Below are 23,783 nucleotides of genomic sequence, written 5' to 3'. Positions count from 1 at the left end.
TTGGTTGCATCTTGAAGTTAATGAAAAAGATCATCTATGCATGAAAGTGGATATGCATTTTTGACTGTCTGCTTATTGAAGCCTCAATAATCAATTCAAAGCCAAAGTCTACCATCTTTTTTGGATGCAAAGAATATAAGTATTTTTTATGGTGATGTGCTTTCTTGAATGAGGTCTTTTTTGAAGACTTTGTCTAATGTCTTTTATAGCTCTTCAAATTTATTTGGTACTTAGTAATAAATTGGTCGATTTGCTAACATGATCTTATGCAATAGTTCTATTTGGAAGGAGGCACTTCAATTAAGTAGCATGCCAATAGATAAATCACTTAGAAAGATATGTCAATCTTTATGTTTGAATTGCTTTGCTAATTCTACTTCTTTAATTGTCTTTTCCACTATTAAAGCAAGTTTTGGAACTACTTTTTTATATCAGTTGCTTAAGTTGTATTTACTTCTTAATAAAGGTCATTTCTGCAAATAAGCCTTTAGTTGCACATCATTTTTCTACCTCACTCGATGCAAAGGTATGAAGAGTCATCTTACTGCTATCATCTTCAAAGGAGATTGTCCTTGCTAAAAAATCAACTTGCTTATTTTTAATCTCTAATAATGGCATATCATGAATAATATCATATCTAAGCTTTGTTATCATGAACTTCTCTCTTAAAGCATAAGTATCATTCAACCTCAAGTTTTTTTCTTCACATATTTTATTTAATATATTTTCTTGATCATCTACTAGAAGTATACTCTCTCTTTTCATTACCTTGGTTTTAATCCTAAGTAAGTTGACAATCTTAGTTGAGATGCAAAGTTTTTGTGAAGTTGCAATCCACAAGCACTCAACATGGTTGTCATCTTAAACAATCCATTAAACACACCAGTTCATCTTTTTGATAGTTGTCCAAGGTCATGCCATTAAAGACAATAATTATTTCTAATACTAGCCTTTGATGCCTTTATCAAAAAACCCTGTTTTCTTACTACATTTTGTTTTTGATTTAAAAAGTCTTGAGATTGTGAACCTACCTTGATTTATTGATGCTTGAATTTTGATATTTTGGAAAATCTTTGATTTGGTGGCTTGGCTTCGAATAATAGAAATATAATTCTTTCTATACCAATATTTGTTATATCTATAATATCAATGATCTTTGCAGAGCATCAATGTCCATGAATATTGATTGTTGTATCATAATATTGGATAGCAGCATAGGACTTTGCATTATAGGTCGTTGTAGAATATGTAGATAAATTTTGTGATAAGTTACTGATTGGTTATTGATAACCTTGAGAATTAGACTTAAAGTTAGGTAGTTTAGTTGATAATAGTAGGTTGTTAGTGGAACAAATGGTTAAGAATTTCAAGGGTCATAACCTTTAGAATCTGCTGGCCGACAGATCATCTTTTGGGTAGGATAAAGAAGTTGAGAAGTGAGAGATTGGAGCCAAACTATGAGAATCGTAAGCCGAGGGGCCAGACTGTGAGAGTCGTAAGCCAGGATAATCTTGGTGCTATCTCTTTTTTTTCTTTGTTTTTATTATTTTCTTATGAAGAATTATGATTAAGAGAAGTATTTTTGCAACTATGATTAGAATATTGTGGAATATGACTTTGGACTGACCATTTTGGAGAAAATCTCTGACCTTGAGAATTGAGATTATTAAATTGTGTTGAATTAAGTGAAGATATTGAATTTTGTGTGATGAATTGAGAAACTAAATATAATAAGTAAGTTGGAGATTAGTAATTGAATATATATAAATCGCAAAGAGACTAAGTGAGAGATGAACAGATAAGAATATGGAAGTATTATTGAATTGATAGTCGTAGAATGGATTATGGATTTAATTAAGATAGAAGTAGTAAGCCTTGATATTTTATAGTTTGATAATTGATTTTAGATAGCTAGAGTACAGTCAATTGTGAAACTAATAGATCCAAATCATATAACCAATCTTTTCTCGTGTTCGAATCTACCTCTATTAGTTCAATTGCTTTGGTATATTGAAGCTTGAACATAACAAGAATAATATTTTGACGCTGCTGTCGGGGAAATGATAACAATATGAAATATTAGAAATTGATTGTATGGGAGATGGAATCATATGTTGAATGAGAACGTGAGAAGAACTAGTTTTAGGGTTACAAATATGTGAGTTATAATTCAAGGCAGTATTGATTTTGTAAAGAAGAATGAAAGATGATTGATAATCATGAAGGAGACGATTATCAAAGAATTAATCGACAAGCGAAAGAAAGACAAGAATGATTACGCATAAGAAATCTCCTACAGGAATGACAAAAAAGAATTGTAGGTCCAAATAAAATCAAAAGAAGAAAAATTCAAATTCAAATAACAAAGAGACCAGTAATAATACCAATGGCTGTGGGAGTGCTAGAGTACCAATTGTAATACAAATGGAAGCAGTAGGAGGCCGAACTACAAGTATGGCACCATTACCTACTTTTAGTGGTTGGCCAAGCTTTAATCCCGATTATCATATATCTCAATTCTTGACAACCTGTATGACTAATAATAGTAGAACTAAAGATATTTGGTTGAGATGGTTGCCAGCAACTTTAAAAGATATAACTTTTGAATGGTATAATCGGCTACCAATCGATAGATTTTTCAATTAGGAGGCCTTGACGAATGCCTTCCTAATCCATTTTAGATCAATTAGATTTGAAGATCCGCTTAGAGAAAGTTTTATGAATAGCAAGATATTTGCGGAGGAATCAATGGAGTCCTATTATCGCTGGGTCGTGGATATACTTTATAAATGGTCAAATAATCAAATGCCAAATGCATTTATATTGTCAATATTAATCAATGGTTTGCATCCACCAGAATTAAAAATGTTTGTAAAAGAGGCTCGACCAGCTATGGTAGAGGCATCGTTGGCACGAACAAACATGTGGAAAGAATGTCATTATGACCAATTATTAATAGTAGACGCCACGATGATTCCAAGTTCAAGAAGCCAACAAATACAACCGAAAAATGTATCAATGGATAATTATCCACAAATGGTTGACTCCAACATGAAGAATGTTATATTGCAACAACCAATTAATGCTACACCACTCCAAGTAATAGCGCCAATAACAATGACACCTTATTTTACATCGCCAACCTATCAACAACTGGAATTATTCACAAATGCGACTGTTAAAGATCCAAATGAAGCCTTGTCATTAAATCTAACAAAAAAGATGGAAGAATTGGCCGTGAATTTGGCTAAAGATAAGGAAAAATGGCATAAATCTTCTAATACGAGACCTAATGTATGGTGTAATAATTGTAAGGGACAAGATCATTTTGATACGGAATGTCCATCACCTAAACAAACGGGTGTTCAATGTACATTTTGTGGATGAAAGCACCCTACCCAAAACTGCTGGCATTTACAAAGGCAACAACAATTAGTAATCTGACCATGATCCCACCTACTCAGTGAGAAGTCAATCAAGTTCAAACGAGAAATACATATAGATGAAATAGAAATTGATTTAATCAACAAAATCAAACATTTAATAACTTTCAAAGTTCGAATTTTAATCAGGGGTCTGCATCAAACCCCCAGAATTACGGGAAGGAGCAACAAAGGTATCAGCAATATGCTCCACCGGCGTCATCAAACCAAGTACCTTTCGTACCAACGGGACAACCAAGATCATTTTTTAATCCTATATAGAACAAGCCTAGTAACTACATACCGATGGAGACACCCAATATGCCAGATGGAGGTGCAAGAAGACCACTTTATTGTTTCCGTTGCAAACAGATTGATTATTATGCCAGTGAATGTCCCAATCTCAGAACTAGTAACGATTATGCGCCAGTGTGTGTGAATTGTGAGCAGTGAGGACATACTTATTAGCAATGTAATACACCGTTCAATTTTAATAATCGAGATCAACAGATCTAAAGCCAAGGAAAAATAGACGAGATAAATCAAGGTCCTCAAGATTCACTAATTTACTAGGTAGAAGTAATCCAAGCTGTCCTTGCAAGAAATCAGCAAAAGAAAAAAGGACCAATTCAACATTTGGGTGATCCTGAAGCGAAGGGCCAATTGGACCAAATTACAGGGCCATCCAATCCAAGTCCTCACATGGGCCCCTTACTTAGTATAAGATCTGAATTGGTTGTGCACCCTAATGAGGTACCGATTACGGAGGCTTCGATTCCGTTTCAAGTTGTTCTGTTGTCACATTGAGAGGTCTTGCTACAGGAAACACTGGGTCATTTTTGCAACTAAATGACCAAGGAAGAGTCTATCGTCGTTTAACACATCCAAATCCTAAAATCAGACCCTAAAAACCCTAAAAATCCACTATATATTCTTTCCTCCCACTGCCTTCAAAATCCCGAATTTATTATTCCCCTTAACTCCTAAACTAGAGTATATATGAGATTCAGTTTTGGACATGTTAGAGTAGACAAGATAAGAAATCAAATCCAAAAAGAAATTTTGAAAAAGGTTAAGTATTCTAAGAGAACCAAGCTTTCAAAGTTACCCCCCCCCCTCTGCAGCTATAAATTCTGCACCCCTTCTCACTCATTTCTTTGTATCTCCTAGCTCACAGGTTGTATGGACTTGAGATTTGGATACAGTATTCTTAACTTTATTAGAAACAAAACCCAATGAATTTCGCCTAAAAAGTCCAAGTGGCCACTAAGAACCAAGGCCCCGAAATTCACTAATCCTCACTGCCCTAGTCTTAGACACCGACAACTTCGACGACCCATATCTCCCTTGATACTTAATTAAATCACATGAGATTTGTCTCTAATTTTTTTTCACTTAGTCTACTACAAATCCACAAAAACTCGCATTCAAAATCCTCTCCTAACTCATTCTACACACAAAAACGTTCTACTGAAATCCTCCTTCCTCTACCTCTGCTCTTCTTCCTCTTCTTTATATCTTGAGTTTTTTCCACTTTACGTGATTTCCGCCAAATCTTCCTTCCTTTTTGGTCAAAAGGAACCTTATCCCATATCTTTCCACCTCTTCATCCTAATCCCTTTGACTAACTTGGAAAAACTCAACTTTTAAAGTAGATTTTCATTCTACTTTCTTACTATCTACTTTCTATTATACTTCGATTCTAATTTCAGCCCACAACCATTAGGTTCAGACCTAATGTAGAAGAAAAACATTAGTAAATTAGATCTAAACTTCATAGAAGAAAATCTAATAAGTAACATAAAGCAGTTTAGACTAGATTAAGGATAAAAAAAAAGAGAACTACAACTTACATTGTTAAGTCAGAGAAGCTTATGTGGTATAGGCTGTTGGCTATTTTGAAGCTGACGTGGATCCAAATCCACTTGACTTCACTATAGAAAGCCGTGGCTTCATGACTTAGTACTGCTAGTGGGAGTTTAAGCAAAAAATTAGTAGTTTGGCCTAGCTATCATCCCTGAGCTTGTAACAAGATGAAGTAAAAATCCAAGATATTGTGATTATAACCACAATCCTTTTCTTTCTTCTTCCTTTCTTCTTCTAATCTTGATTCTTTTATTTCAACACATTATTTTATATTTTTCATATCATATATATTTTTACAACATAACACCATTTTCTATGCAGTTTTGGGAAACATCCTATCTGTTGAAAGATCCTCTCGAGGATGCGAATTCCAAGGAAGCTCCGGCTAGTGTTCGAATTCCAAGTCTAGGATGGAAGAATATCTTACCTCTCGGAGTTAAATTCAACTCAATGAAAAGAAAGACGGTATTCGGTATTACCTTACATATGGAATCCTATGACATTTTGAAGGATCTGGATGCTATTCGGCCTTCTATTTCTATAAAGCAACTTCTAGCGGTCGCACTAGAGTGATGTTCTACATTGAATTCTTCATTAACATGGCGTAAGCAATATAATAAGGAAGTTTGTGAAGTCAATTTGAACCTTGACCTATGTACACCAACCATCAATGTTTCGATTGACGATGTTATGATCTCAAGTATTCAGGTGGATGGTGGTTCCAGTGTCAATTTAATGAATGCTGATACAATGGATGCTTTAGATTTAGAACACTTAGTACCCACAACATTGGTGTTAAGGATGGTAGATCATAGCCAAGTTAAACCAATGGATATTTTACAGAGTGTTCAAACTATAATTGCCAATATTGTGTATGAAATTGACTATATCATCTTTCGATTACAACGTTTGACTTTATCATACGTAATTTTATTGGAATGACCCTATCTTTATTAAGTGAAAGCCAAGAACGATTGAGGTCAGGATACTTTGAAAATTGATAAGGGCGGAGATAAAATGGTATTACAAATGTACCCAGTACACTATCACAGGGAATTTCAATTGCTAGCATCTAAATTGACATCGAACGATGAACTTAGCACTGATGATGATGTAGTAGCATCAATTATCGAGGCATCCATGGAAGTAAACCAACACCCTAGAATGGTGTACCAATGTAGTGGTCTGGAGGAGTACTTGATATATCCGATGGATTTGAAAATCTTTGCTAAAGTTAGTATTGATTGGATGACTAAGTATGATGTGCACCACGTGAGTACTCTAGACACAGGATTTAGTACTTTGCACATGTTGGACTTACTAACTGATTTTAAACCAGCGCGGGGGTTGAAACCGAACATCGCTGATGTATCTTTATGTCAAACTATCAACTTGGCAACCACAACAGAGCCTTGGACAATTAAGATATATAAAGGTATTAAAGAATAGGAGTTAATCTACTGGAAAAAAAATTTCTTGCATCATAAATCAGCTTTTGCTTCGACATATGTTGATCTAAAAGCTATCCCCACTGAAGTCTGTGAGCATCATATCATTTTAGAGAAGAACGCTAAACCAGTACACTAGAGGCAACATCGCCTTAATCTTAAATATTCTCTCATGGTGAAGGAGGAATTGGACAAGCTTCTTGCAGTTGATTTTATTTATCCAGTATCGTATAGTGAATAGGTTTCATCAATTGTAATGGTGCGAAAAAAGAATGGAAAAATCCAAATTTGTCAAGATTTCTAAAAACTTAATGTAGCTACTATGAAAGATTACTTCCCATTACCTTTCACGGACAGTATGGATAACATGTTGTCATTATCACCAAGTAGTAAAAGAATAGGAGTGGGGCATCAGTTAAAGTCATTCTATGGTATTGTTTTAGGTTGGTTAGAGTGCCATTTTCTTGTATTTTTTGTGTTTTCGAGAGAATTAGTTCCAGTTAAGATTTTACAGTGAAGAGCCGATCACAAGTGTCGATTGAAGATGTTCCACAATGGATGAGTCAGCAAAAGCAACAATTGGAACTTCAAGATGTCCAGAACTTGAAACTTGAAGCTCAAGTCCGTGAATTGGGAGAGTATAATGAAGATCTCTTAAACCAATTAAAGAAGGAGTCGATGGATAGACTAGAGGAGGAAGAAGAAGATTTACAATTGGAACTAGATTCGGTGGAACGCACATTCGATAATGCAGCAAATGATCAATTAGGTGGATTAGAGGAAATAGTGTCTTTGTCAAATTTTATTAAGTATTTTTTAGATAGGTAACAATTGTGTGTTTGCGAGGGCGCTGCACAATTAAAAGTGGCACTACGTAGAATATGTAAATAAATTTTATCATAAGTTACTGATTAGTTATTAATAATCTTGAGAATTAGACTTAAGGTTAGGTAGTTTAGTTGGTAACAGTAGGTTGTTAGTGGAATAAATGGTTAAGAATTCAAAGGATCATAACCTTTGGAATCTGCTGGCCAACGGATCATCTTTTAGGTAGGATAAAGAAGTTGAGAAGTGGGAGATTGGAGCCAAACTGTGAGAATCGTAAGCCAAGAGGTCACACTGTGAGAATCGTAAGTCAAGGTAATCTTAGTGCTATCTCTTTATTTTCTTTGTTTTTATTATTTTCTTATGAAGAATTATGATTGAGAGAAGTATTGTTGCAACTGTGATTAGAATATTGTGGAATATGACTTTGGACTGATCGTTTTGGAAAAAATCTCTGTTCTTGAGAATTGAGATTATCGAATTGTGTTGTATTAAGTGAAGATATTGAATTTTGTGTGATGAATTGAGAAACTAAATATAATAAGTAAGTTGGAGATCAGTAATTGAATATATATAAACCGCAAAGAGAGTAAGTGAGAGATGAACGGATAAGAATATGGAAGTATTCTTGAATTGATAGTTGTAGAATGGATTATGGATTGAATTAAGACGGAAGTAGTAAGCCTTGGTATTTTGTAGTTTGATAATTGATTTTAGATAGCTAGAATATAGTCAATTGTGATACTAACTAACCCAAATCATACAACCAATCTTTCCCCGTGTTAAAACCCACCTCTATTAATTCAATTGCTTTGGTATATTGAAGCTTGAAGACAATGAGAACAACAATCGTGCTCTATAATTTTTAAAATCTAAAATATCTATTTTTTTTGCAATCCTAATTGCCTCCTCAAATGTTTGTAGATTTCTTAATTCTACCTCTTGTTGGATTACAAGTTTCAACCTTCATATAAATTAATCCATCATCTCTACCTGTGAAACATAGTCAATTTGGAGGCATAAGAACTTAAATTAGGAAATATAATCTTGTACTAATCTAGATTATATAAGCTTAGCCAATTGATTATATGCTATCTTTTTTATATTGATGGGCCAAAATTGACTCTTAAACTTAGTCTCAAACTCCTTCCAACTATAAAATCTATCTTGAGTTTCATAGCTTTGAACTCAATGTCACTACCAAATAGCTACTATACCTCTCAAATATTTGGCTGTATATATAATTCTTTTTGTGGTATTTGTCTTAGATAATTGGAGATATTATCGTATGCTAAAGAGCTATTGGCATACATCTTCTTGTCTTAAAGTTTCAAATTATGTATTAAACTTACTCAATTTTATTCTAGCAAATATCAACTCCCTTGTCTTAAAAGCTTCCATTTGTTCTTATAGAGTAGCTATCTGATTTGAGAGGTGTTATATCTAGGTCTTTATTTGGGATTGCTTCACCATATCTCCCATGTTACAATTTTCTTACTAAACTTTGTTATTATAATACCTTCTTTTCTTTGAAGTGAGATCTTAAAGTAGCTCATGGTAGCCTCAAAACAATACTTAATGTGACTACAATAACTAACCTCTAACTAAATGGTGGCTATCAATATACTATCAAGAATGTATTAACATTTGCTATGATATCAATGAAATGAGACTACACTATTTCTAAGATTTAAGACCTTTTTAATCTATAGCAACATAAATTCCATCATAATGTAAGAGAGCATAGACTAGAAAAAAAATTGAATAAAATTTAATAGAATAGAATTTGAAAGGCAAAATAAAGCAAAAACAAAAAAAAAATAGAATTGAACAAAAAAATATAAAATCAAATTTTATAAGAGAAAGGATCCAAAGCCATACAAGATCACATATTCAAATGGCCTTAGCTAGTCCTATTTATATTTTATCCAACTATCATAGAATTTTTTTAGAATATTCATAATGATAGGCTCTTCCTAAATAATCGCCTTAAGCTCTTTCTAGAATATTTCATGGTAGAACTTTTTATAGACCACCAACCTAGCTCCAATTCTAAAAACTTCTCAAACATGGCTCCAACTACATATCTCTATGCATCAACAATACAAATATCTTATCTATACATCTTTGTAATATCAAATATATATATATATATATATATATATATATATATATTTTTTTTTATTCAATAATTTTTATCTACATATGTATGTATATATATATATATATATATATATATATATATATATATAAGTGATATTTTTTCTCCTTCTAGACATGGATTCTATAAGAAGTGGTCATTATCCTTTAAAGATCTTCCTATTCTTCATCTTGATTTTGATGGATGTTTTCAATGTAAAGCATCAACCTTCTTTGCTACATTTATAAGATTCTTAACATGCTTTTATGTACATTCACTAATATTACATTTATACCAATAAATAAGATCTTTCAATCTATTTTAATATTACCTTGAATCATAAACTTCTTGTACTCTAAATTTTTGATTATTACTCAGTTTTATAAGAAGAAGTGGCATTTTTCTTCTTTTCAAGTTACTTATTGTCTTATATGATTTAAGAAGAGATACATGGAATAAAAAATGGATCTTTATAGACTCCAATAGATATAATTAAGAAGTAATTAAATTAACTTATTCACAAATAAGAAATGGTCTTAGCTCACAATAATCCAACTTATCATAAAGACACATAATCATTATAATGTGACAAAGTAATCATACCTTATTACTAATATAGAATTGAGGTTTTTTCTTACTTTAGGCATCTGTAATGGTCTTTTATTGTTTACAAACTTCTTTTAATTGTACCTTCATTGTTGAAAGAACCTCAAATAAATAATTTGCTAAATCTTTTGGCATAGAATTATCAACTTTTGAAAAGTGAAAAGCATCAAATTATGGATGATATCCATAATTAGTAAAAAAAAATTATTATATAAAAGAATATATTATATCATTATAAGGAAATTTTACAAATGACAAAAGATTTTTTCAATCATCTTGTTCATAGTTGATGGTACACCTTAAATACTGCTCTAAAACTTAGTTTATGTACTCTATCTAACCATTAATATGAAGATGAAAAATCAAAGATAGTTTTATATTCATCTTTAAAATCTTGATACAAATTAAATCTCTTTTTTCTAATATAATATCTTTGAGCAATCCATGATAGCAATAGATGTTGTCAAAGAAAAGCTTAGCTACTTTTTTATCTGTGATAGATTTTGTATACAATAAAAAATATACTAATTTTATCAATTGATTTATTATCACAAATATAAAATCATATGAACCTAAGACTATAAGATCTATGATAAAATCTATAGAAACAAAAGACCATAGTTGTTTTGAAATAGATAATAGATAAAAAAGTCCATAAGGTTAATGACAAGGAATTTTGGATCTTAAACAAATATCACATTATTATAAAAAGTCTTTGACTATCTTTTATATTTGAGGCTATTAAAAATCTCTCAATATTAGATCTAAAGTCTTATTGTATCTAAAATATTCAGCTATTAGAAAGTTGTAACAAGCTTAAAAAATATATAATCATGTTTTATTTTTTTAAATATTTAATTATCTCTTGAAATAGAATAGATTATTTATGAATTCAAATTTTGAATAATCATGAGACTCAGAAGAATTATTCTTAATATCATAAACAAAAAGATCAAAGGTCATACTTGATTGAACTTGCTTGAAAATAGTTGAATCAACAATTAATGTTAATTTCATTGCTTAAAGAAGAACATGTTTTGGCTTCAAAAAAATCATTTTTTATTAATTAAAAGTTATATGTCTTTCTTTTGATGTAAGTTAAAAAATTTTAAAAATGACATCTAATAAATCTTATTGCTTTTTGCATCAATAAATAATCTTAAATCAAATCTTGATAAAAATGTGATTTAATGAACTTGGCAATAATTCAAAACATGTATCAATAAAGAATATGTAAGATTCTTATGATCAATATACATAATGATTAGACTCAAAGTGCCTTCTATATAATAATGTCATTCTTAAAATTAATCCATAATTATAAGAAGTACTTAGTTGTGGATCTTGTAGTTAAACTTGCTTGCTGAAAATGTCTTGGAATAAAATGCTATCAAACAGAGCTTATCATCTACTTCCATTTGTGACAAAATAATATCTATAACAAAGTTTAAGGTATTTTTTATAATGAAGAATGCCTTAAAGAAGTCAATGCAATAGAAGATTGGTGCAAAAATAAATATTGCCTTCAAAACTTCAAAAGATGCCTCAATATCTTTAGTCCATTCAAGTTAATCTTTACAGGTAAAAGATATAAGAAGAGCCACAATTTCAAAAAAAATTGATAAAGATTCAATAATAATTGGCAAATTTCAAAAACGTTGCACATTTTTATTTTTTTTGAGATCTTTCAATCCATAATAGTCTAGACCTTCTTAAGATCTATCATAAGACCATTGTTTGCAATGATGTATCCTAAAAAAATAATTTGAGTGGTGTAAAATATATACTTTTTTATCTTGGTATATAATCCTACATTTTTTAATTTTTGTAACATACAACAAACATGAATTCTATATTCTTTTATATTTTTAGAATAGATTAATATATTATTAAAATAAAAAAATAAAATTATTAAGAAACTCACAAAATACATCATTTATTAGATATTAAAAAATAACTAGTACATTTGTGAATCCAAAAGACATAATGTTATATTTGAAATATCTATACTTCATTTAAAAAATAATTTTTCATTCATCTCTTTTTTTAATATATATCAAGAAGTATATTCCTTATAGATCTAATTTTTTATAGATATTTACTTGATTTAATTGATTAAGAAGTCTTGAAGTTAAAAGTAGACAATATATATTTTGATAGAAATCTTGATGAGTCTTTGATAATTCACATACATCTGCAAAGATTGGTCTTTTTTCTTTGCAAATAAAATAAGAGCTTCAATTGGAGATTTAAAATAGTGTATGAAGTTCTTAGTCAAATTTTCATCAATGTACTTTTTGAATGCAACTAAATTTTTCTATCATATGCTTTGAATTGGTCTGAATAGTTGTTAAGTTCTTTCTTGAAGATCAATGGAATAATTGTATGAACAATTTTCTAGAAAAAAATTTACATTTTTCTTCTTAAAAACATCTTAATAATCTTAGTATTAGTTTGAAATACCATTTAAAATCTTTTTTCTATCAAAAATCAGTGTGGCAAATATAATATGAGCTGATATTTTTTCTGCAGCATGTATTAAAGCTCTTGTACGTACTAATAATGATTTCAATATATTGGTTTTATGGATTTTTAGTTGCCTAGTAAAATTTTGGATTAAACTACAAGAAAAATCAAAGTTTCAAGAAATCTAGTCTATTTGAGGATTATTTATTTTTAGCCATAATAATCCTAAAATTATTGGATTAGAAATAAATTCTAATTATATTCAATATTATTTAACTATTATAATGACTAGTTGCTACATCTAAAAGAATATTTTTATGTATAATATCTCCAAAAGACAATAAATAACCATTTATTACTTCTACATGCACAAGTTTGTTTTTTAAAATAAAGATATTTTTTATTTTTTAAAAAAATCTTTATCTATAAAATATGTTGAGACTCTTGAATCTAATAAGGCTAAGACTTTGTGACTTTTTGGTCCTAAACAAACTTCTATCATAAAATAAAGTGAGGGATATGAGGAGAGAATAGAACCTTTTTTAGATGTTATATAAAATTCTAATTGCAAAGTCCCTATTGTAATTGAAAAAACTTATTTTTTTAACAAATTGTTTTCTTTGGCAACCATATTTTTATTTTGTGATTACATTTCTTCTTTGGATAATGTTGAGTAGTATGCTTGGATTCTCTACAATATATGCATAAGTCTTCTTGACAATAATAATTCTTTTTTTACTTTGTAAGAAGTTTAAAATATATTGTGTTAATTTACATAGGCTCTGATATAGATAAGTAAGCTTTGATAAACTTAAAAGGTATCACCATGGCTCGACTTATACCTCTCCAATCAAATCTTTATTTTTGGCATCTTTTAAAGAATCAATTATTTTATGCAATGGTTTTCCTAATAAATTGTTCTAATGAATTTGCTTTTAACATCATCAACAATAAATCTTCAAAATTATTTTAATCCACATCAAAATTTATTGATAAGGGCTTTGTCATTCCAATCCATGTTGTAAGTAAGATTTTAGAATTTAGTAATATATATGGTGGCTGAATGTGATTCTTTTTATAGAAATGTAAGTTTAATCTTTGTTATCTTTTTTCAATCACTTTTTTAAAATATATTTATAAATACTTCTAAGTATGAATTCAAGACATAGAATAATTATGAATCTTTTTTTATCAAAGGTACAAACCAAGAAAGAATACTTCTTGATAGAAGTGCACTTATGAATCCAACTTGAATAAATCCATTAAGATATTAAAAAAGATGCAATCTTAGACAAAGCTTTACTTATTGTAAAAATCTTCAAAAATTTGATTTTGTTCCATCAAACTTCTTTGACATACTTACCCTTGTCTGAGAGTCCTACAAATTGATCTTAATTAGTGGATTAGTTAAAAATATAGTTTTAAGTCATTCAATTATACAAATGTTAAGAGTAGAGAGTTTTTTTACTATAATTTAGAAGTATTTATAAGTTACAAAAGTGTTATTAGAAGAAAAGTTATAAAAATGGAGTCTTAGTAAGACTTGGAAGCAATTATCTTAGTTAGTTTAGTATTTTTCTTATTGTTAAGTATTAAGAGTTAGTTATTGAAATCAATATCTTCATTGGCTCTTATCTACATGTATTACTTATAAAATCCTATCAATGATTAGTTAGTAGTTAGAAGAAGCATGAAAAAGAGCTTCATGTCTTTTTAGTTAATTATATAAAAAATAGAATTTTTAGTGGATTTAAATTTATTTTATTACTATAAAAAATCAAAAATATAGGAAAATACAGCCTCATATGGATATTAGTATTATAGAAACATTATTGGATTTTTTAGAATTTATTTGGAATTTATTTAGAATTTTTTATGAATTTTTAGAGAAAATTTTAAGACTTTGGTAAAATTGAGTTTTATCACCTTGAGAGCCATTATGAAGAAATGAAGCAAGATTTGAAGACTATGCAAGGTTTCATGGCTAATTGGGTATTATTAAACACCATGGGGAAGTCAAAAATATAAAAAAAGTAGTTTTACTAGTAGAAAATAGGAGGACCAATAGCTGATATAGTCCTTGTAGGAAGAGAGGTGCACAATTCCCATGTGGGTTGTAGCACCTTGGATATAGGTAGGAAGATAAGACCAAGGCCTCAAAACCTCTTGGGAGGGGAATATACACTACTTTTTAGCCTTGGTGAGGCTCGAACTCCTGATTTCTTAAGCAAGTTATCCTTGAGGTAAAAATTATTCACTTAACTTTTTTATTATTTACATTCTATCTTTAATCTATCATAACTTATTCATAGTAACTTGGAATTACATGATTTTTATGTCATTGGAAAGATAAAAAAAATTATCTATCTAAAAATATATTTTTTACTTTTTACTTTTATATTTTACTAGGTAAAAATCCAGTGAACGGACTGTGACTTTATTTTGGATGTTGTGAATACTTGATTTTATCTCTTTTATTTGTATTGTGGTTGTTCCTCCTTGGTCTTTTGCCAATTGCTTACTTCACTTTACACCACCAATTACAAGAAACTCTTAATTGAGGTCATCTTATAATTGGAGCTGAGGAGTGAAATTTACACTCACATTGTCTCTTTTATATTTATAATAGCAAAAATCCTTAGATTTAATTGTAAACTTGATCTACTTGCTTCTCATAATTGTAAATTTTCTTAGCACAAACTTTAAACTTTATTATTGACTTCTTCCATGGAAATAGGAATAATAACTCTATGATTCATATTAAAAATATATGAAATTTTTATTCTAAAAATATTAATAAGCTCTTGAAGATTTACAATAGTTATAAATTTATTCTCATTTTTACAAAGATTAGTATCCATAATTTTTTCTTCCATAGACAATTCAAAAAAATTCAAAAAGTTAAATTAGAAGAAAATAATGTGTAACTTCTAGTATCAAATAAAAATTTCTATAAAGAAAAATAATCTACTCTTTTTAAGAAAAAAAATCAATTTTAAAAAACTAAAATTTAATTTAAAGGTGGATATTTCATAATCTTCAAATCACATTAATAAAAGTGAGATAATCTATTCATTTCTAAAACAAAACAAGAACAAAAAATCTTTAATTTTATCAAACTGTCAAGGACATGAACTTTAGAATATTAAAAAATCAATACAAACTTATGTCACTTGAAAAGACTAAAGAATAAATCAAAGATAGTATAATATTAAATTATAATAGCTATTTTTAAAGATAAGAAGACTTAAAAGTCTTGATACAAGTTTAAAGACTAAGAGTGAATACAAATTTATAAACTAAGCATTGATAAGAGTGAAAAAGGCTTTATTCTTGCTTCTATATATACTATCTAACTAAGAGCTATATGATAATATTTTATAGGACCTCCAATACGTGTTGACTTTGTAAAACATATGTTTTAACTTACAAGACAAGTTTCTTATATGAGCATCATATATTAGCTTGTATCACAAGCTATCCATACATGCAACATGTGGCTAGCTTGTTGGCTAAATTTCTAACCTATGAATCAATTACAAACATGTATAAAGTCAAATACGCCTGTTTCAAACTTCTAAGAAGCTTTGTTATGAAATAATATTAAATCTATCTATATTTATCTTCTATCTAATACTTCTTATTAAAATAAATATATATATCTCTAATAATAAAAATGATCAAAGATAGAAAACATTTTAAAGATTTTGAGGTCCAACTTTAATAAGTTTAAATAATATCAACAATGTTGTTGCCATTGATTATGTAACTTTCATTTCATCTCTTTTTTGATAATGAAAATGATTGATAAGATCATTATAAAGAAAATATAATTTAAAATAAGAAATTTTTTAAAAAATTTACAAGAAAAGTTCCAACATTTAAGAAAAAAATTAATTGTATTTGTTAAGTAAGAATTACTTGATCTATAAATCTTAACATGCAATTTATAAATTATTGATGTCTTATTACATGAATTCTTATTTGAAAATACAACATGCACCTAGTTGTGGAAGATAAGTAATAATGCAATAATAATTCTATCAAATCTAATAGAGCCTTAAATAAACTTCAAGTAATTCTTAATAATCTAATCAAATTTTAATCTATTTAAATAAATTTAAAAGAAATCACAAAAAAAAATACAAAAAAAATTTAAAAAATATTAAAAATAAAAAAAATCTAATATAATCCTAATTAAAATCCTAATTGAATCTTAACCAAATCCTTGATCAAATCCTAGGTCAAATTCTAATTAAAATCTTAATTGGACCTTAATCAAATCTTAGATCAAATCTTAATAAAATCCTAATGAATTACTAAATCTTAAATGAGTCCTAAATAAGTTCTAAACTATATCCTAAGCAAATCTTAATTGTGATGAAATCCTAAATCAAATTTTAAACCAAATTCTAATCAAATCTTAGATCTTAAACGAACTCTTAACAAATCCTATAGCAAAATAGAACTTCAAACAATTAATAATCAAATCATTGATATCAACTAAAAATTTGTAAACTTCTTATTGTTTTAGTAAGAAACAAGCATAAGAAAGATGAAAGCAATTATACTTATCAATTGAGAGAAATAAAAGATAATCCAATTAGGTATTAAACAACTTCCTACTCCAATTTAATTGCTAAACTTTCAATGCCTATATCTCCTTCTTGAACCATTGAATTACTCTCAAATTTCACTTAAAACATTGAAAATCAAATCTAGTATCTATACAAAAAAAAATTCACTTCAATCCAATTAACATATCACTAAAGATCTTAAAAATACTCATTGACCGTCAAACTTCAATTTTTGAGACCTCAACCCACAAAACCCTTTATATACTTCAATCTAACTATTCAATTGACCTCAAAATTTGTACACGCATTAAAACTAGAACACTAACACACTACCTAAAATTCACCCATATATGCACTATAAAATTCAAGAAACTTTTAAATTTATAAAAATATTTTTATTTCTTAAAATCTAAACCACCAAGAACATCACTAACTTTGAAAATCCTTCAAAAACTTAATATTGATTCAATTGATATAAAACCAATATCCAAAAATCTTTCCTCAAGTTTGCTCTCAAATCTTCTTCCCTGATCTATCAAAGAATCCTTGTATCATTGTAGGTGCATTGTTTTGTAACTTGGGATCTAATTTCGACCTAAGTTGATAGTTGGTCATTTCTGAGTATCAATTCTTGGCTTCTTGAAATAAATTTTGCTAAAAAATATTCTTAAATTCTTTTTATATATACCTATATCATTCAATTTTTCAATCTATTTTTTTATTTATTTATGGCCCTACAAAAGTAATTAGAAATTTATTTTATAAAAAGGTAGCATTAGTACTTTTTAATTTTACTATCTTTTTGAACATTATTTATATTTTTAAGATAATTTGCTACATTATTTTAAAATAAGATCTTCTATATTATAATTTCTTCTTCTTCTTCTTCTTTTCATTCATTTTCCATATTACATACAACATCAAATATAAGTTTGACTCTTGATTATTATTAAAATCTATTAAGCTACTATTTTAAAAGTATTAATTATTTATATAGACATAATATTTAGATTAAGATCAAAATGCAATGTCAATGAGCATGTGAGGTTATAAATATGCATCATGTATATGTTCTTTTAAGCTCTCATATTCATAATATTTGTAAATAAAAAGCCTACACCAAAACAAAAACAGAGACCAGCTAAGTAATTTTTACATGCTCTATTTAATAAATTTATTGTATGTACACTATCTATTCTATAAATTATAAACTACATGCCATAAAATTTTAAATATGTTAATGTAAGCTCTTCCAATTTCAAACTATTAAATTCTTTTAATAATGCTTTAGATGAACATGTTTTGTTTGATCATATATATTAATAAATATATTTTTTTAGTCTAATTCTATGCTGCTATTTGATTCCAATTTTACTTTTAAGTTTCAATAGGGGCATTTTTTAGTGCCAAAGACATTCTTTATACTACATTGTTTGATCAAATCTATCTTTAATAATTCTTTGTCAAAGCTAGTTGCAAAAAAAACCTTCTTTTTGTTGCAATAAATGTAAAGCATTAAAATTTGGAAGATTTACATGCATCAAAAATTGCAAGTAAATAAATAAATACACATATAGCATGTACTTGGAATATAATATAAGAGTAAATATATTAATGCATATATAGTAAAGAGTTGAGATATATAATATATACCATTTATTTTGGTAGTAAGAACTCATTATTATTTTGGAATCAACATTGATAAATTTGACCTTTTATAATAAATCTATATGATATTCAATTAAAAAATATGTATAGTGTAATTTAAAAACATTACATGATCATATCTATTTTAAAGAAGTAAATGTACTATCTAGAATATTATTTATAAATTAAGGTTTTTTTTTCATAAATAGTATTGAATCATATCTTCTTACATTTTTTTAATCTATAATCAAAAAGTCTATTTTTATTTATCTATTTATCTATTTATTTATTTATTTATTTCTATAATGAAGGTTTATTTTAATGATATAATTCATACTAAAGATATTATGAAAAGGTTTTGTTAGCAAATATTTTTGTATTATAATATGACCATATAGAAAAAGATACTAATATGGATTATATTATATAAGAGTCTAATTAAAAAATATAGGAGCAAAACATAAGTCAAAGACAAGGAGGTAGTAAAAAAATTTAATATTGTTGCTTCTTTTTCATCAAAAAAAATATTCTATCAATTTTGTATAGCCATAAATAAGATAAAATAAAGTAAATTAAAAAAATAATTAATAAAAACATCTTTAAGAAGGAGTTCAAAGTAGTTTGTAGGAAAAATTATCTTAATAAATCAAGAAATTATACTAAGAGAAGATTTATAGTGAATTATAGTCAAAATCAGATCCTAAGGCACAAAACTATACACTTGTGGCAATATTGAGGTTTTTTTTGCTAATTGAAGAGTAAAGTTAGTGAAAAAATCTTTACAAAGATTGTTTCAATATTAGTTTTAAGTCATTTTTATGGATATTGAGTTTTAAAGAGCTTTTTAAAATGAGAGATGTTTTCATTGATTTTGGATTTAAAAAAAAAAAAAAAAAAAAAAAAAAAAAACTTACATATTTAAAGTATTTATGAATATTGAAGCAAATAAATAGGTGAAATATTTTTAGTTTGTAAATGTGTTTGTCTTAAATATTTTTTGAAAATTTAAATTCAATTAAGTAATTAAATAATTAAATTAGAAAATATGTAAATTTAATCAAATTAAAATTAGTAAGATTTTTTTGTAATCTTTTGAAATCCGTTGCTTTCATCAAACTAAAACTTTGTAAAAGTATAATGGGCTTGGATTTCTATACTTTTTTAATTTAAAGAAGAATTGAGTGTTTGAATATGGAATAATTATTGCTAGATAATCAACATCTAAATTGGACAAAAATAACAGCTGATTCTTGATAGTATTAGGAGCTGTTTTTTCCAATTGATAAGTTTATTTTTTTCAAAATTTTATGCTTGTTGTTTTCTTGAAGTTTGAAATATGAAAAAAAAAAAAAAAAAAAAAAAAAAAAAAATTAGTCAAAATCAATAGTTCAATTGATAGTTATTGAAAATTTTAAAATTGCTATAATAATTAAATTGGAATTTATTTAGGATTTGTTTAGGAATTTATTAGGATTTGTTTTAGGACTAAATTAGAATTTAATTAGAATTTATTTAGGATTTAATTAGGTTTATTTTTTAAATATATATTTATATACTTATTTATTATTTCTTAGAAACTTTAATATTTTTTAGGTTTGATCATTATTTTTTAGATTTTTTTATAATATTTATATAAGATTTATAATTTTTTTAAAAAATCTTCATGATTTCTTTTTGATTATTTTTTAGAATTCATTTAAGATTTCTTAAGAATTTACAAAGGTTTGATTAGGATTGCTAAGATTTAATTGGAATTTATTTAGGATTCTATTAGAATTATTAAGACATTTATTATTGCAATTTCTAATTTATCTTCTAGTGCTAAGTGCTTAGTGCATTTTGAAGCAAGACAATAAATTAGACAACAATATGAATTCAAACTTAATTGTGAGTGATTTATGAGTAAATTTTATATATTTTTTATCACATGATTTTTAAAAAATAATTAATTTTTTTTGATATTACTATTATTATTTAAAAAATTATTATCAAAATATATTATTATTATCATAAAGATATTTTATTATTAAAAATAGTTATTATCAAAAAAAATTATTATTATTGAAAGATATTATTATCAATAGATATTATTATTAATAAAAAGTATTATTATGATTATAAAAAAAATTATTTAAAGATGTTACTATTATTGAAAGATATTATCAAAAGGTAAATTTTTTACTCTTGATAGTGGACATGTTAATTGTCAATTGTTGATTTGTTGTACATTAGAGACAAAGATTATGTGAACATGCTGAGTAATACATGCAAGTAGATAAATAATAAGCAAGAAGAAGATCAAATGCCTCAGATAGTTTAAAAAATGATTTAAACAATGTTGCAATTATATTGAATTGTTGAACAATTGGAGAACTAAGACAAGATGCTTGGGAATGCTGTCATATAGCAAGAATTCTTACTTGAGAATGCATTGGGTACCTAATTGTAGAAGATAAAAAAATAAAAAAATAAAAAAAATAAAAAAAATATCCAAGACCATAATCTATAAAAACTCTCATAATCGTCAATCTAATCATTTGAAAAATATAAATTCATACAAATACATTCAAAACAAATATTATGATAGATTGATAAAAGTTCATCCATAAATATGCTATAATATACACAAAATCTTCAAAATTATGAATTTCTTTTTATTTTTCAAAATCCTAATTTATTATTGTGAATATATATATATATATATATATATATATATGTGTACACATATATATATATATATATATATTCTAATAATTACCTATATAATTAAGTAGAAGTAGATAAAATAGATTAATTTTATAATATATTCTAAAAAAGTTTTTTAAAGCTTCATGAATGCAACTTTGACTTTATACATATTTATAGTTGATTGATAGATTAAAAACTTGGTCAATAAGCTAGATATTATATATAGATGAAATAATAAAGCCTTCTTCACTCTTGTCAATGCCTTTCTTGTTCTTAGTCTAATTTCAAGAGTCTATAATCTTCTTATCTTAAGCAATAGCCATTCTAGTCTTAATACTATATTACTTTTGGAGTAAAATTATTTATTCTTCTTAAATTACATAAGAATGTTTTAAGGTTCTTCTTATTTTTATTTATGTCCTTGACACCCACTTAATATATCTCTTATTTTGAAAAGCCTTGAGAACCTTCTATATTCCTACAAATTACATAAAATCAACTCTCAAAAATCTTTTTTTAAGTTTTTTCTTGAATCCCTCTCTTTGATCTATCAAAAAACCTTGAAGCCATTACATGTATGTTGTTTTATACCTCAATGTTTGATTTCGACCTTGATTCACAAGAGGTTCTCTTTGGATATTAATTCTTGATATTTTGAGATAATTTTTGTTAAAACTTATTTTCAATTCCTTCCTGAAGTTTTTTATATTAATTATATATTTTATTTATTTTTATTTGGCTCATTTATGGTCTAATAAAATAAGTATAAGTCTCTCCAATAAGAAGATAGTATTAACACTTATTATTTTTTACTACCTCCTCGTCTATTATCTATATTTTTAAGATAATTTTTAAAAATATTTTCATTTAAGCTCCTCTAAAATAAAATATTTTTTTCTTTTTTCTCTTTTTCTTTTTTTTCACCTAATAGCTATGTTGTTATACAACAATGCATTGAAGAATATAAAAAAACAAAATAAATGAGGGATGGTACTACAATCAATAGAAATGATGGTATTAGTAGAAAAATTGTTCAATCTATGAATCTTTGAATAAATATATAAAATAGGAAAAGAGCACAAGAAGAAGTAATTCTACATGTACAAAAAAAAAATTAATAGAACATAATAAAGTGAAATTTTTTGATAAACCAATAAAATAGCTTTCTCATGAAAGTCATAACAAAAGAAAAATATTAGAAGATTGTCATAATGTTGGAAATATGAAAGTTTTATGCTCACATTATAGAGCACTTTATTGGATGGATGAACAAATTTTTCCATTGACAAAATTAAATCCATAATTTGGTACAAGTTATTTTCATAGAAAGATTGAACTATTGCTTTTTGAAGATCTTATATTATTAATTAGATAACTACTTAATAGACATGATAAATAAATTAAGAATTTTTAGAAGATTATTTAATAATATAATGTAGCATACAAATTTATATTATTTAGTATAAAAATCAATAATATTGCCTTGCAATAATATGATCTACATAGTTTTTATATATTTAAAGAGTTTTGATATCAAAAAGATAATCGTTTACCAAAGCAAAGTATAAATATAAGTTATATGCAACTTTATATTTATAATCCAAATATTTTTTAGGAAATAAGAATCGACACATAATTCTAGTTTATTTGCTTAGATAATGTAGGCTTAACATTGAATGAGGCCTAACAAAACAAACATGTTTCAAGAATGTTTAAGAGAACATCATGTATTTTTTTTGCTTTGCTGATAAGCTTATGAAATATTGTTTGAAGCAACAAAAAGAAGAAAGATTAATAAATAATATATACATTATCTTAATTTTAATAAAAATATCAACAAATATTGTTGTAATCTTTTCAAATTTTAATTAGATTTTTTTTATTATGCCACACAATAGAACAAAGATAGAAGGGATGAGAGATATAGCCGTCCAATAGAAAAAATGTCCATTGCAAAAAATTTATAATGAATATCCTTCATACTTAGTACTACACTATGTTATTTTTTTTTCATGTGGAGAATGTGGATAGCATGATCAAATGAGATATAGAAATATGAATACTAATGAAGATGGATTTAATAATACATAAATTGCAC

This window comes from Physcomitrium patens, chromosome 18 (genome assembly GCF_059467195.1).
Source record: "Physcomitrium patens ecotype Gransden chromosome 18, ASM5946719v1, whole genome shotgun sequence".
Lineage (NCBI taxonomy): Eukaryota > Viridiplantae > Streptophyta > Bryopsida > Funariales > Funariaceae > Physcomitrium > Physcomitrium patens.
This window is presented reverse-complemented; position numbering follows the sequence as displayed.